The sequence below is a fragment of the Solanum verrucosum genome, unplaced genomic scaffold (assembly GCF_900185275.1).
Source record: "Solanum verrucosum unplaced genomic scaffold, falcon-dt-bn FXZP01000210.1, whole genome shotgun sequence".
NCBI lineage: Eukaryota > Viridiplantae > Streptophyta > Magnoliopsida > Solanales > Solanaceae > Solanum > Solanum verrucosum.
Window position 1 is genome coordinate 2,480,134 of NW_026020045.1, and position 15,938 is coordinate 2,496,071.

The 15,938-nt window shown below is 32.5% G+C and overlaps 1 protein-coding gene across 1 annotated transcript in view; it reads right to left on the reverse strand.

Annotated features, from left to right (window-relative positions):
- The window catches only part of LOC125821752 (uncharacterized), a 1,137,236-nt gene that overhangs the window by 989,730 nt on the left and 131,568 nt on the right, over positions 1–15,938 (reverse strand). The gene's annotated exons all lie outside the window — the stretch shown is intronic.

The following is a 15,938-nucleotide window of genomic DNA, read 5'->3' on the forward strand; positions in this document are numbered from 1 at the left end:
ATCATAATAGATACTGGACAAGAAGAAAATTATATACCAAGAGAATTAGTATCGGAAGAAGAAATAACCTCTAAAGAACAAGTATGCCCAGAATTACCAAAAGAATTGTTACATATAGAAGAAACAACTCAAAAAGAAATAATCATAGGAGGTATAATAATATTAATAGACTTTAAAATATACCAAGATAATATAACATTAGGAATAAAATGGTTAGAAGAAATGAAACCATATAACCTAGAAAACACACAATTAATAATAACTTATAAAAACAAAAAGATCATAATGAAAAGAGCAGTATGAAAATTTATATACTTGCAAAAATAATAGTAGAAAATTACTACAACATATATTACACTCCAATGATTGATACAGAAACAGAAGCAAACATGTGTAAACATAATTGCCTACCAGATGAAAAATGGGAGAAACTAAAAACACCTATAGTCGTCACAAGATTTAATAATAAAGGAAGTATGATAACATATAAAGCAAAAAATATAAAGTTACAAATATGGGATAAAATACTAACTATAGAAGATATATATAGTTATGAATTTATAAATAAAGATATGCTTTTAGGAATGCCATTTCTAGAAAAACTATATCCCCATGTAATAACAAAAACACATTGGTGGTTTACCACACCATGTAAGCAAAAGATAGGAGCAAAAAGAGTAAATAATAAAAACAGAAAGCCTACACCATGGATTAAAGGAAGTTAAAAAATCACTCAAAAACTAGAAAATGTTAAGGAAAATACCCACAATATAGAACTAATAATATTTTCAATAGATAAATTAAAATTAATTCAAGAAAAATTGGATATGTTATATAGCGAAGATCCCTTAAAAGGATGGGAAAATCATAAAACAAAGGTAAGAATTGAATTGATTGATGAAAATAGTATAATAACCCAAAAACCATTGAAATATAATTTTGAGGATTTAAAAGAATTTAGAATGCATATAAAAGAATTATTAGAAAACAAATATATACAAGAAAGCAATAGCAAACATACAAGTCCAGCATTCATAGTAAATAAACACACCGAACAGAAAAGAGGTAAATGGTTATTGACTATAGAAATTTAAATGCAAAAACAAAAACATATAATTACCACATACCTAACAAAGTATTAAAAGTAAGGCAAATACAAGGATACAATTAATTTAGCAAATTTGATTGTAAATCGGGATTTTATCATTTAAAGTTAGAAGTAGAATCTAAAAAATTAACAGCCTTTACAGTACCACAAGGGATCTACGAATGGAACGTACTACCTTTTGGATACAAGAATGCACCAGGAAGATACCAACATTTTATGGATAATTATTTTAACCAACTAAAAAATTGTATAGTATACATAGATGATATATTGTTATATTCACGAACATAAGAAGACCATATACGATTATTAGAAAAATTTATACATATTATAACCCACTCAGGAATAAGTTTAAGTAAGAAAAAGGCAGAAATAATGAAAAACCAAATAGAATTTTTAGGAATACAAATAGATAAGAATGGTATAAAAATGCAAAACCACATAGTACAAAAAATAATAAATTCTTAAGAACAAATAGATACGAAAAAGAAATTACAATCATTTTTAGGATTGGTAAACCAGGTAAGAGAATATATACCTAATTTAGCAGAAAATCTAAAACCTTTGCACAAAAAATTAAAGAAAGACGTAGAATATTATTTTGATAAAAAAGATCAGGAACAAATACAAAAAATAAAATCATTATGTAAGAAGTTACCTAAATTATAATTTCCAGATGAAAACAAAAAAATTATATACATAGTAGAATCAGATGCAAGCGAAATAAGTTATGGAGGAGTACTAAAATATAAATACGATAAAGAAAAAATAGAACATCATTGTAGATATTACTCAGGGACATTTACAAATCCCGAAATAAAATGAGAAATAAATAGGAAAGAATTATATGCACTATATAAATGTTTATTAGCTTTTGAACCATACATAGTATATAATAAGTTCATTGTAAGAACAGATAATACGCAGGTAAAATGGTGGATCACAAGGAAGATACAAGATTCGGTAACAACCAAAGAAATACGGAGATTAGTATTAAATATACAGAATTTTACATTTGCAATAGAAGTAATAAGTACTAACAAAAATGTCATTGCAGATTACATTTCAAGACAAAGCTACACAGACGGATCTAGACAACGAAAATACTATTGAAAAGATATTCAATGCTATGACATTGCTTTGTACAAAAGTAGATAGCCTAGATAAAGAGCTACAACAAATGAAAAGTCAGCAGCATGACAATAAATATGCGGAGCTAAGTCGATCGAAAGACTTGAAAATTCCAGAGCTAGAAGGTGACGATGGGAAACACCAAAAAACCCAAACTAATAATTTGTTATATGCAGCTATAGGAAGCACCTCTGCAACAAAGGAAGAAAACAAAACAGATATGTCAATACAAATATGAACAAGATATTTGAAAAACCATTTATACCAAAAATCCAAAAAGAATTATTTATACCACCTCAGCTTAATACATATAAGGAAAGTCTAGGACAAAACAAAAAGACATATAATCATATAACCAGAGCCTATATAGAAAATATTCACAAAATACAAACCTTCTTAAACCTAAACCCCATATCTAAAAATACGAAAAACCCCAATGAAGATTATATTACGCAAAATCTACAAGGATATAACAAATTGATTGCACAACCAGGAACTAGTACCAATTTAGTAGGAACTTGCTATCACTATGGATTACTAAGTACCGTATATACCGTGACAGGAGACGAGATATCAACAATCCCAGAGCTACACAAAGCATTTATGCATTATAAAAGGATCACTAAAGAAACGCTATTTTATATAAAATTTTATTCAGCACCAGCCGAGATATTATATGATGAAATCAAACCTATTATACAAGTGATAAAGATTGGATTAACAAGAGAGATGATAATACCAGAAAAAATAGAGAAACAAGAAGAAATACAAAAGATAGAGATACCCAGATTTTATGCAAGGAAAAGAGTTATTGGAATAGCTACAATATTGAATGAATTATCAACTAATTATTTAAGTGGAAATTCAGTATGGAGTTATTACGCTAGAGAACAAGCTATGATATATTCAAATTCTAGAGAAACAAGAGAAGCAGATATGGAAGAGATACGTCAGTGGATATTAAGTCTATTAAAACCAGAACAACAACCAACTACAAGAGCTATACGACAAAAAATCATTTCACCAGAGATAGTGGCAAATTATTGCAGAACTATTGGACACAAATACCCAGACCATCAATGCTCAAAATGTTATGGCGAAGATAATGTTATACCAGCTGTCAATCTAGAGTAAAGAGGGCCGACAAGATAAAAAATTCAGCAAAGAAAAAGTTATTTGTCTTATTTAAAAAGCAAAGTTAGTGGGAAGATTATAAGGTAATGTAAAGTAGTAAGTCACGTGTACATTAATAGAGTTAGTGGATAGAAGTTAGCGGAACTTTATGTAAAGTAGTAATAATTATAGTTTGTGTAAAGTAACTATAGTATAGATTAAAGTAACTATAATAGAGTTACTTATATTTGTATATATAATAGAGCCAGAAGGCAAGATAGGGCAAGACTTTCTCGACGGAAAGCAAGCCTTTTGTATTACAAAAATATTCTCAATAAAAATCTAAGTTTAAGCTAAAGCTATGGATCAAAACAGTGCAGATACTACACATGCATATATATTCATGCTTATCCATAGCTAAATCTATTAATTCCTGAATATCATAGAATTGATAGAATAAATTTATATTAGTTATTATATACTAGAATTCTTACCAGCATGTTTTCTAGTTTGTTAACATGAGGAAAAAAGGAAAACTTCCAGACTATGCCATCCTAAAGTTTAAACCATAGGCATGAGAAGCCGTGGGGGAGTAAACGTAGTTGAGGCGCTGTTAGGAAGAGAGCACTTTTGAAAGTACGATGTTACCAGTGACAGGAAAACATGTTGAAAATAATCTAGTTTATAGTAATCTAATATGAATAATATTCGTCAGGACTATGATATAAGGGAATTATATTAAAATTGTTATGTCTTATTTACATGATGAAATGATATTAGCATATAAAACATTAATCCAATATATACTCAAAAACATAAAAATTATAGATCTAAGAAGAATAATATGGGAAAAGATATTTGAAGAAGATGAAGAATTACTGAACCAAGTATGGTATGAAATAGATGAGACAGAGATAGAAAATGAAATGTTAAAATTTAACTTAAGTGATTTAGAAATTCAATATTCCGATTAATGATAAATCAAGAATACCTAGAATATTGGCAACAAACTATAATAGATATTACGATATTAGGTAATTTAATAAAAGAAAATATAGAAACATTCTAACAAACTCACCACATACAATACATAGAATATATATTGGAAAACATAAGAGAAATTATTAGATTAATTCCTTTAGAAAAATGTATTATGAACGATCAACCTATAAAAGAATAACCGAAGGACCCCACCCCCCTAGTTGGAAAATATTATTAGTTCTATATTGTGGGTATTTTCCTTAACATTTTCTAGTTTTTGAGTGATTTTTTAACTTCCTTTAATCCATGGTGTAGGCTTTCTGTTTTTATTATTTACTCTTTTTGCTCCTATCTTTTGCTTACATGGTGTGGTAAACCACCAATGTGTTTTTGTTATTACATGGGGATATAGTTTTTCTAGAAATGGCATTCCTAAAAGCATATCTTTATTTATAAATTCATAACTATATATATCTTCTATAGTTAGTATTTTATCCCATATTTGTAACTTTATATTTTTTGCTTTATATGTTATCATACTTCCTTCATTATTAAATCCTGTGACGACTATAGGTGTTTTTAGTTTCTCCCATTTTTCATCTGGTAGGCAATTATGCTTACACATATTTGCTTCTGCTCCTGTATCTATCATTGGAGTGTAATATCTGTTGTAGTAATTTTCTACTATTATTTTTGCAAGTAAATAAATTTTCATACTGCTCTTTTTATTATGATCTTTTTGTTTTTATAAGTTATTATTAATTGTGTGTTTTCTAGGTTATATGGTTTCATTTCTTCTAACCATTTTATTCCTAATGTTATATTATCTCCTTGGTATATTTTAAAGTCTATTAATATTATTGTACCTCCTATGATTATTTCTTTTTGAGTTGTTTCTTCTATATGTAACAATTCTTTTGGTAATTCTGGGCATACTTGTTCTTTAGAGGTTATTTCTTCTTCCGATACTAATTCTCTTGGTATATAATTTTCTTCTTGTCCAGTATCTATTATGATGATATGTTTTCTTTGTTCTATTATTCCAGTTATATAGTAGTGATATGGTTCAATTTCTTTCATTTTTTGATATTCTACTGATTTTCTTGAGGGTTGGGACGTGTCTATGTTTTTTATTCTTTTTGATGTACTTATCCTATTGCTCACTATTTCTAGATCTTCTTCTATGTCTATTTCTTTGTAACTATAATCATTATTATCTATTACTGTAACAATTTGTTCAAAAGGATTCTCTATTTTTATTTTATTTATCTTATTTTTTGCTGTTATCTTATGTTTTGTTGTTAATACATATAGATTTTTACAGCGAGCTGTAAATATTTTACTTCCTGTGGCTAACTCTATTCCTGACATTTTCCAATATAATACTAATGACTTATCTATATTTCTATCGTTTATTGCTACTGAATAATTAACACTTATTATAAACTTAAATTTCTGGTAGATTAAATTTCCTTTTACTGCACTTATTATACTTCTTTCTATTGGTTCTACTATTCTGTCATCTGCCAAATATATTTCTATTGGTATATCTATTCCTTCTCTAAAACAAGCTTTTATTAATATCTCTGTTCCACCTAAGTGTACGTATTTTATTGGTTCTTTAGCTTTAATTTCTTGTATTTCTTTACTTATTATCCTTTTATTTATTATAAGTATTCTTGCTTTTCCTTTGGTATATTTACAATCTATTATATGTTCTTTTTTACTTACTACATAGTATTCCTCTTTTTGTCTTTTAAATATATTTCTTATCAATGGTATCTTAAATATTTTTTCTACACTGAGATCTAATTCTTTTCCTTTTATTTGTTCAAATATATTGATATCAAATATTACCTTCTGTTCTGTAGATTCTTCATTTGTATATTCTTCTTTGTTTATTATTTGTACGTCCTTTTCAGTCATCATTATTTTCTTCTATTTCATTTTCAGATATTTCGTTCTCAAACGATTCAAATTCATATATACTATCATCACTTTCTGGTTCATAATCGCCTCAACTACCATATGGGCATCCATCTCAAACCCAACATTCATTAAATAGGGATAGGGATTGTTACTAGATACCCCGCCTCAACTAACGTATTAGTATCCATCCCAACCCAACATTCATTCATGGGAAAGCTCATAAATTCAAAGATGAGAATAGCCTTTCACCTAGGAATCCCATTTTAGTGAGAAAGTCCTTTCACAACATGTCTTTTCATTCATTAGAGTACAATAGAGAATAGCCTTTCAATAGACTCAATATTCATTAACATTATCATAGAACTTCATTCATTCATTCATATGTGTGCGTGTGATAATAGCCTTTCACATAATCACCATCATTCACAAGTGTTAATAAAGAGATAACGTTCTATCCTAACACAAATTACACTACACCATTTTAGGCCTATGGCCACCCCAGTAAAGTGTTGCCTAAATTAGCAAAAAGTGTGGCCTTTGATAAAAGGCTACACTTTTGTGCCCGAAAGTAGCGTTACCTTAGAGTTTAGGCAACACTTGAAAGTGTTGCCTAATCAGCTACGCTTAAAAGCGTAGCCTAAAAGGCAAAATGGCAACGCTTTTATGTACCTCAAATAGCAACATTTCTATCTCATACAGCTACATTTTTAAGCGTGGCCTTTGCTTCTTTATTGCCCACGATTTGTAAGTGTTGCCTTTTCTATCTAAGGTATGACAACACTTTGAAGTGTAGTCCTTGCCCATGTGCATACCACAATTTACAGTCCTATGGCTACACTTTTAAGTGTGACCATATCATTTTGGCTATAAAATATTTATATGCCACAATTTCTAATTAAAAAACACCAATATTATTTTGCAATAAATAATCTCAATCATTAAATTGGCTCATAAGTAATTCAAATATATAGATTTGGAATAAACTTCAAAAGATAGTATGTCTTGTGTACACATACACATACTTATAAATCAATATTCTAAATATGTGTACACAACAGTTCAATATATTCTAGCAATGAATATATTTCACAAAATCAAACATAATGTATTCAAACTTTTACAATATTTCAAAATCTATTTATGATCAACTTCAATGAGATCAAATTGACTTGTGGCGACCCTTCAAATTTGATCACCTTCATTTCCCTACACATTTAAAAGTACAACAAATCAGATTGCAGCAGTACGTTGTAGAAGAGGCAAGAAGTTCCAGATTCCCGATTACAGCAGTTTCAGATTGCAGAGTGCAGATTTTTTGAGTTCCAGATTACAGTTCAAAATTCCAAATTACAGATTACATGAGTTCCAAATTGCAGGTTCTAGATTTCAGATTGCAGAATGTAGGTTCGAGATTGTACATTACCGACTACAGATTATTGTAAATTACAAATTACAGTTCCAAATTCCAGATTATTGCAGATTACAGATTGCAGGTTCCAGATTCTAGATTGCACATTACAGTTCATGATTGCAGATTCCAAATTGTAGATTACAAGTTACAGTTTACAAATCAAAATTTAACGGCAAAAAAACTTTCAGAATTTTGTAGTCCACTTCTGGCCAAAGAACAGGGCAGTAGGAGAAAAATTTCAAGATATTCTTAAAGGTCCCATAAGTTGTAGCCAAGGTGCATTTCAAAGGCAACAAAGATAATAATTGGTAAGGTTAAATATGTGAGGCCATACATTTAAGTGATAAAAGTGATAGAGTCAACAATTAACACTGAAAATTGATGGATAAACTTGCATAAACCACGTATATATAGTAAATTACAAGCTACATAATGAAGTGAGTTGAGAACCATCACGTCTCAATACCCATCCACATAATAAGTCTTGTTTAGCACTTTTCAAACTAAAATACAGTTCAAATACTGAGGTGTGAATCAATAAAACATCCAGCCTCAATCCACATTGAAAAGAGGACCAAATCAGAGAGTTACAGGTGTCTATGTTAACAAGCTGACGATGGCTGGTTGTGAAAACATGTCTTTTAAGCCCACGACAACCTATAAAGAACAGGTATTATGGGGGAAGAGACGCAACAAGAACCGTTTTCTTTACTATCCTATTACAGATAGCTGAAGATGCTCTGATAGACTCATATGTCTTCAATCAGGTGTTGAGGGAGTGAATTAATCAGGTGGATTTGGGACATAATTACTTAGACAAAGATAATGACAAGGAAGTGATTATCAATCAAAAAATGCAGTAGACTATTGGAGTTGATATTATTAAGTCTAAAATGCAATATGAAATGTCATATATGAGGGTAAAAAGAACTAAATTCAAGAAGTAAGGAGTAAGGCGAAAACTAGTTTAAAATGAAGTAAACCACCACCTTCAAAAACAAATTTCCTTCGTAACACATAGCAGTCCACAAACAATGACAAAATGCAGAATCAATGTCTCATACCACTAAGAAAAGGGCAGTAGTAGACACATATATTAATGGAATGAAACTGAGCATTTTGAACATGAGCAAAGCAGTAAACAAAATTAACAAAGTATGCCACTGTTTTGCAAAAAATTTAGACATGAATAAGAAAGGAATTTTTAGCATTTTTTTCCCAACTTCAAATAAAGAGAGAGAAAAAGCAGGGATAAACAGTAGCTGAACCACAGAAAAAAAATCTAATTCTAAGGTAGCTACAACACAAACTCATTCAATCACGATGAACAAAGAAATCAAGTGATAATTATGTTCAGATAACTTAATCAAAATGATAACTATATATGAGATAAATCCAGAAGCTCCACGCCACAACACATTAATACTAATACTAAAGAGACTGTAATTATACTAGAGTCAAAATACTACAATATGAAACCAAAAAGACATGAAGAAATCTTAGTTGAAATAGAAAACTAGAAAGGGAAAAAAGTTGTCAAACAATGGAGTTTACTGGACAAAGATGCAACATTTCAGCTTTTAAGAGTTATGAAACTGATATCGAATCAAACAAAATGAGACTAAAAAGTACTAACCTGAGCAAAGTTTAAGCTAAACAGCTGAGGAAGCTTCCAATTTTCCCCAAATTTTCTACTGCTCAAGCAAAGGTTTCAGCAAGAAAAATCAGTTATAACTGAAGAAAAATAAAGGAGACGGAAAGGAACAGAGAAGATGGTGAAGGGGTCTTTGATGAGTTTGTTGTTTTTCAAATCCAAGATGAAAGCAGTGGATTTGAAGGGAATACATGTGTTAGATCTGCAAGTATATATAAGAGAAGAAAATAAATGAGACTAATAATTTTGAATTGATTAAAATGAAGAGAAACGGAAACGATTAAAGGTAGACAACTTTTTTGCGAAGCATAATAATAATTAGGTGTGAATTGCAGTTGTATATTACCACATATACTCTGGAGCAGCTTTGCATTGTAATTCTGTTAATTCAAGATGTTCTTCTATTCCTGGCATGATGCCTGATTAGCTTGAGCAAAGTGAGGTAATTGTATGTAGTTAAAGTTTACCGAGAAAATAGTTAATCAACTTATCAAGATCAAGAATTATAGGAAGCATGATTAGTTAACTACGTTATGGCAAAATGATGTATCTTTAACAAATTCAACCAACCGACTCCTCGAAACTAAATCAGATGAAAAGATGAACCTGAAATTGAGTTCAATGACATTTCTTTTTAGCTCCTGACTGTTTGTTTGACGTTGTAGTAATTGTGCCTCTCTTTTTTCTACAGAAACCAGTCTATCCATTTCCCGTCGTCTAAGTTTCATCTCAACAGACCCTTTTGTTGAGAGGGAGTCATCATTCTTTTCTTTAGAACTTATTAGCCTTGCAAGTTCAATGTGTATATCTATTTTAAATTGGTAAAGAACAACAACTGCCACTGCACAAGGTATTCATTTTTATAGTGAAACCAACTAAATGTCCACGGGTGTTTATCACATTTGCCATAAGAGATAGTGTAATGACCCTAAAGGTCATTTTTGGAAATTTTCATAAAATGACCATTTTACCCCCTCCCGATAGTTGCCCCGAGTCCTAATTGTTGTATTTTCGAAGTTGGTTTGAAGGAAAATTGATGAAAAGTTGAGTTTTTGGAAAGTTGAGTTTTTAAGAGTTAAAGTTTGGTTAAAAGTGCTATTTCGAGTCATTTGGAGTTTCGAGATTCGAATCGGATTTTCGTCGATTCCAGCAGTTTTAGAATGTCGAAACAGGTCTATGAGAATTTACGGAGTTGAATTTGGAGTTAAAACGAAGATTTGCGGTTCTAAGTTGCAAAAATTGTGAAATTTTGATCAAGAGTTGACTTTGGTCAACAAACGAGGTTTCGGTGCTCGAAATGGAATTTCGAGGGCACCGTTGGATTTAGGGGGTGATTCTAAGTCTAGAATGAGTCTTGGTTGAATTTTTAGAGTCCCCGAGTGCGTTCCGAGTTTTTGAGCCTAAAATTAGTTTCTTGACGCCTTATCGGATACCAGGTCAAGGAGACCTTGAATTCAAATTCCGACGATTTCATTGAGTCCGAAATGTCATTTTCAAGCTAGTAGCATATTTGGTTTGTGTTCGGGAAGTGCCAAATGAGTTTTAGGTGAGCTTTTAAGCTTCTTGGATGCTTTGACACTATTTTAGCAAATTGTGGCAACTAAAGGGTTCATTATTAGTTTTAAAGGTCAAAAAATTATTCCGAAGGTTCTGAAATTTTAAGCATGAATTATAAGACTTATCTGCAAATTTTGGTGCATTTTCGCTAACCCGAGATTGGACTTTTATCGCAAATAAGAAATAATTGTTTACCAAGTAGAAATGATATTTGACTGGGCAAACGAGCATGAAATTGAGCTCCGATTGAATGAGTAGGTCTGTATCATTATTTAAGACATTTACAAAAAAGAATCGGATCATTTCACTAGTGTATGAGGAAATTACGGTCTTTTTAGTGAAAGATTAACTGCTGTTTTTCTGGTGCATAACAGCCATGTACTGTTATAAAAATCTCAGACTGTGTTCATTTGGTATTTTGAGCATATCGGGAGTTCTAGAGATCGGAATGGAGTGATTCTTATGGGTTTCTTCTTGAATTAATATGAGGGTTAATATTCAATCTTCAATTCGACATTTTCTCATAATTTCTTTATCTGGTTTTTTTTCCTATCCGTAAATCTCTTGGGAAAAATTGGGGTTTTATCGATTTGGACTCCCTTTTTGATGAAAAAGGTATATTTACGATCCTTTTGTTATGGGTAAACTGATTTTAACATAAAATTATTGATTCATCCATTATTTTCATCATATTAACCGCGTACAATTTGGACTTTCCCGGCAAAGTTAAAGTTTGATAAATTGAGAATTTCAAGGTAGATCTTAACTCCGTTTTTGATGAAATTTCATATTTGAACTTATCTAAGCATGGGTAAGATGTTTTTCAAGAGATATTTCATTTTCGAGTCGGGGTTTCGGATCCGAATATTTTAGGCTTCTTCAAGAACGTGGATTTTCCTTCAAATTGAGTTTGTGAATTGATTTCAACTCCGTTTTCAATTTGGTTTTCACCATTAGCTTCCAAATACTTTAAGGATCATTTTACATCAAAAATTTCCAGATTTGGGTATCGTTTTCCTGTATGAGACTTTTGGACCGTTTTGCCCTTTTCCCCTAAATTTCTTGATTTTGGTGTCATTGGACTCGAATTGTGATTGTGAAGAATTGTTTGAATAGATTATCGTGATCCGAATTATACTCGGAAAGGAAAGGCTCAAGTCAAGTAACTTTTGGAGTTCGTTTTAAGGCAAGTGGCTTCCATACTTTGTAAAACTCTTAGACTACACATGATTACTTTCCTAATTGTGTTGGGGAGTAATGGGGATTGAGGATGGGTTTTATTTGTTGATTGAAATTATTGTAAATGAAAGATGGGGAATAAAACGAGTTAAATGTGTTATATGTGACTTGAATTTGTTGAATAAGTCATGTGATAACTGATATTGAGGGGATAAAAGAGCATGAGTAGGCTATGATTGATACAGACATTGATGTTGAGACAGATGATGTGTAATACTATGATGTGGTCATGATATGGTTGTGATTGAGACAGGTGATGTGTAATACTATGATGTGGCCGTGATATGGTTGTGATTGAGACAAGTGATGTGTAATACTATAATATGGTCGTGATATGATTGTGATTGAGACAGATAATGTGTAATACTATGATGTGATCGTGATATGATTGTGAGTGATGACATGTGCATATTCATTATTCATCCTATGTGTGAACTATCTGTTGTATGAGTTCTGAGACACTGATATGAGGATGGATGGATATGAGACACAATTGAGACTAGCTCCGGCTAGAGATATATAAGATGGACTAGCTCCGGCTAGCGATTTGGATGCCGATGGGATCTGGTTCCGGTGGTGATACATGGTCCATGTGTGGCCCCCATGCGTTCTAATTTGAGTATTCAGCGCGGACTGATTACGTCAACAGATGTGTATCATAGGACATACATGTATTACGACTACATGACATCATTATTGCATTTTGCATCGCATTTGCCTTATCTTTGTCTGTGATGTGTGGATTGTATCGGTTTACCCTTCTTATGTGGAATTTGATCTACTTGCTCTTATTTGTTGATCTGAGGTTGATGAGGATATACTGTTGGTTCTGGCTGTTGAATATGATCTGTTTAGTATAGGTAGGTTGGTTTGCTGCTAGATTGAAGTTTCGGTGGTTCGGTTGGGATTGAAAGGAATTGTTTGTAGCTGCTAGTTCTGCTTAGTTTAGAGTTACTTGCGAGTACCTGTGGTTTTCGGTACTCACCCTTGCTTCTACACAATTGTGTAGGTTGACAGCTCTCTCAGATTCGGCTTAGTATTTTCTTTAGCAGATTGAGCTTCGGGACATACTCGAGAGGTAGCGGTTCATTCCAGACGTGCCCTTCAGTTATCTTTACTTTCAGTTTTGTTCTATTCGAGAACTATACTCTGAGACTTGTATATTTTTATTCGAATTCTGTATTTAGAGGTTTGTACATGTGACAACCAAATTCTGGGTAGTGTTGAGTCTTAGTTAAAGTCTTTCGCTTATTTATTATCTTTTATACTCGTATTTCTACTTCTCTATGGTTGTGGTAGGGTTAGGCTGACGTGTCCTGTGGGAAATGGACACGTGCCATCACATCCGGATTTGGGGTGTGACAGATAGTATTTGATAATGATAAGGATGGTGATATTCATCCAATTCAATGTCAACGGGTGTGTATTGCATTTGCCAAAAGAGATAGTATTTGATAGGAATAGGGCTAATGATATTCATGAAATTTAATTTTGGTATTGTAGTTGCTGGTGTGTTCTTATGGAGGGAAAAATGGGCTGAGTGAAGTGTAAATTCAACTTTCTTCACTCTATCAGCTCCATCCAATACACATAACTACTACATAGAAAAACCTTAACTATTACTCGCAAAACAACCAAAACTTTGTTAAGTTTGCTGACAGCAAGAACAAAAACAAAATTTACACAATTATGTGTATGCCAACAAAATAAAATTGAACAATCAAGTGTAGGCCGACAAAAGAAACTCAACACAGAGCCCACATATCAAACGAAAGGGGAAGAAATGAAGCACAACAACTTCACAGTCAGCGGGATGTAATCCACAGAAGTCGAACAAAGGACGAATCAGTAAGTGTAGTCAGAGTTTATAAAGTTAAAAAAGTAGAAATCACAGTAGAAGTAAAGAAGCCAGATTTTTTACATTAACTATGCATTCTCTATTCCTCTCGGCTTAGGAACTAATAACCAGGCGGAGATTCGAGCTGCAATACATGGGGTGGACTGGTGCATACAACATGGGTATAGGAAAATTTAGCTGGAAGTTGATTCTCAACTGCTTATACATTGACTAAAGCACAACAACCACCCTCCATGGGGACTCCAACAGTGTATTCAGGACCTTCAAAGGCTCACAAATCAGCTGGAAATCTTCAAGTGCAATCACATATATAGAGAGGCAAACTGTACAACTAACTTTCTATCTAAATGGAGTCATAACTTCGACATTCTATAGCAATTTTACACCTACCAGCAGCTGACCAGGTTGGCTAAAGGAAGCTATGTTTTAGAAAAATTGGGTTTGACTACTTTCACGAGGAAAAAGTTGAAAAGAATCAAACATCCTTCCTGATCCTTGCAACTAGGACCAATTGTACCTCTATATGTAGTTCTACACAATGGTCTCAAGTTGAAAATTTCTTCGTCAATTTCGCACGTACAAGTCCACAATTCTCTAACACTTGTAATCAGTTTCCAGAAGAATGCTTAGCCATTCACTTCTATCCAAAGCTATCCAAAGCTAAATTAATCAGTGCACCCTAAAATCTAAATAAAATGGAAAGCATGACTAGATAAACAATTTCAGAAACTAATAAAGTTGAAGCAACAAACACATAATACTTATAAGATTGACACTAATTTAGTGATTAATAAACTAGCATTACGTTTGGCCTTTAAAGAATATATGGGAGTTGAGACCCCATCAAAACACCTCATATTTCTTTCAACCATATGCTCCAAAAAATGCAAACAGGTATTTATCAATGTCACGACCCGGGAGCACCCCCTAGTCGTAACCGGCGTACTCGACCTCGAAGAGGTCTAATACAAGCCTCTTAGCATTCATTCATCGCATAGACACCAAAACCATAAGGAATTAAAAACTTTCTTCACACACGAAGATACTTTCAATAAATAGCAAGCGGAAGACTTTCTAGACTTTATACAATATGTCTCAAAACCATCTAATACCTGAATATAACATTGGGACTAAGCCCACTCAAAACTTAAGCAAATACTAGAGAGACATGAAAAAGGAACATGTTGGTTATTGCCCTCGAATCTATGAGGACTCACCAAGTCTTCATCTTCAACTCTTAAAAACCTATCAAGTAGCCATGACCTATCACCATCTCCAAATCCCTACACTTTAGTCAAAAAGCGAAAGAAAGGGGTTAGCACAATTAAGTACTAAGTATGGAGACCATGCAAGAAAATATGCACAACGGACATTTACAAGAAATGTATGCTTTCATATCCTTTGATAAAACCTTTCCTTTACAAGTATAAGAGACATAATACAAGTCATCATTAACATATAAGACCATAGCCAACCATACATCTACTTAACATAAATCCATATACAACCCATGCTTAACTTTAGAAGGACACATGTCATTTCATTACCATAGGACCTCTACCTAATATAACCTTAAGACACACTTGAGGGAGACAAGAAGTGACCGCCCACACAATCCTCTTCAAGCACACTTAAGTGTTCCCCAAGATTACCTTAGATAAGGACTTTATAGGCAAAGTGCATAATCATTCCCGATAGATAGCATATTAATGAGATGATATGTATAATGATGCTTACATAAAATAAATCATATTTAGTTGGGCGTAGTACATGCGTGGTGAGTGACCATCAATATAGTATTTCCAAGGCCTACCACCCCCTTGGAGAGGCGAAAGAGGTACAAACCCCTCAATGTGGTTACCCGGGCCTACCACCCCCCGAGCTAGGGACCAAGGTACAAACCCCTCGATATGGTTATATGGGCCTACTACCCCCCGTACTAGGCAACCAAGGTACC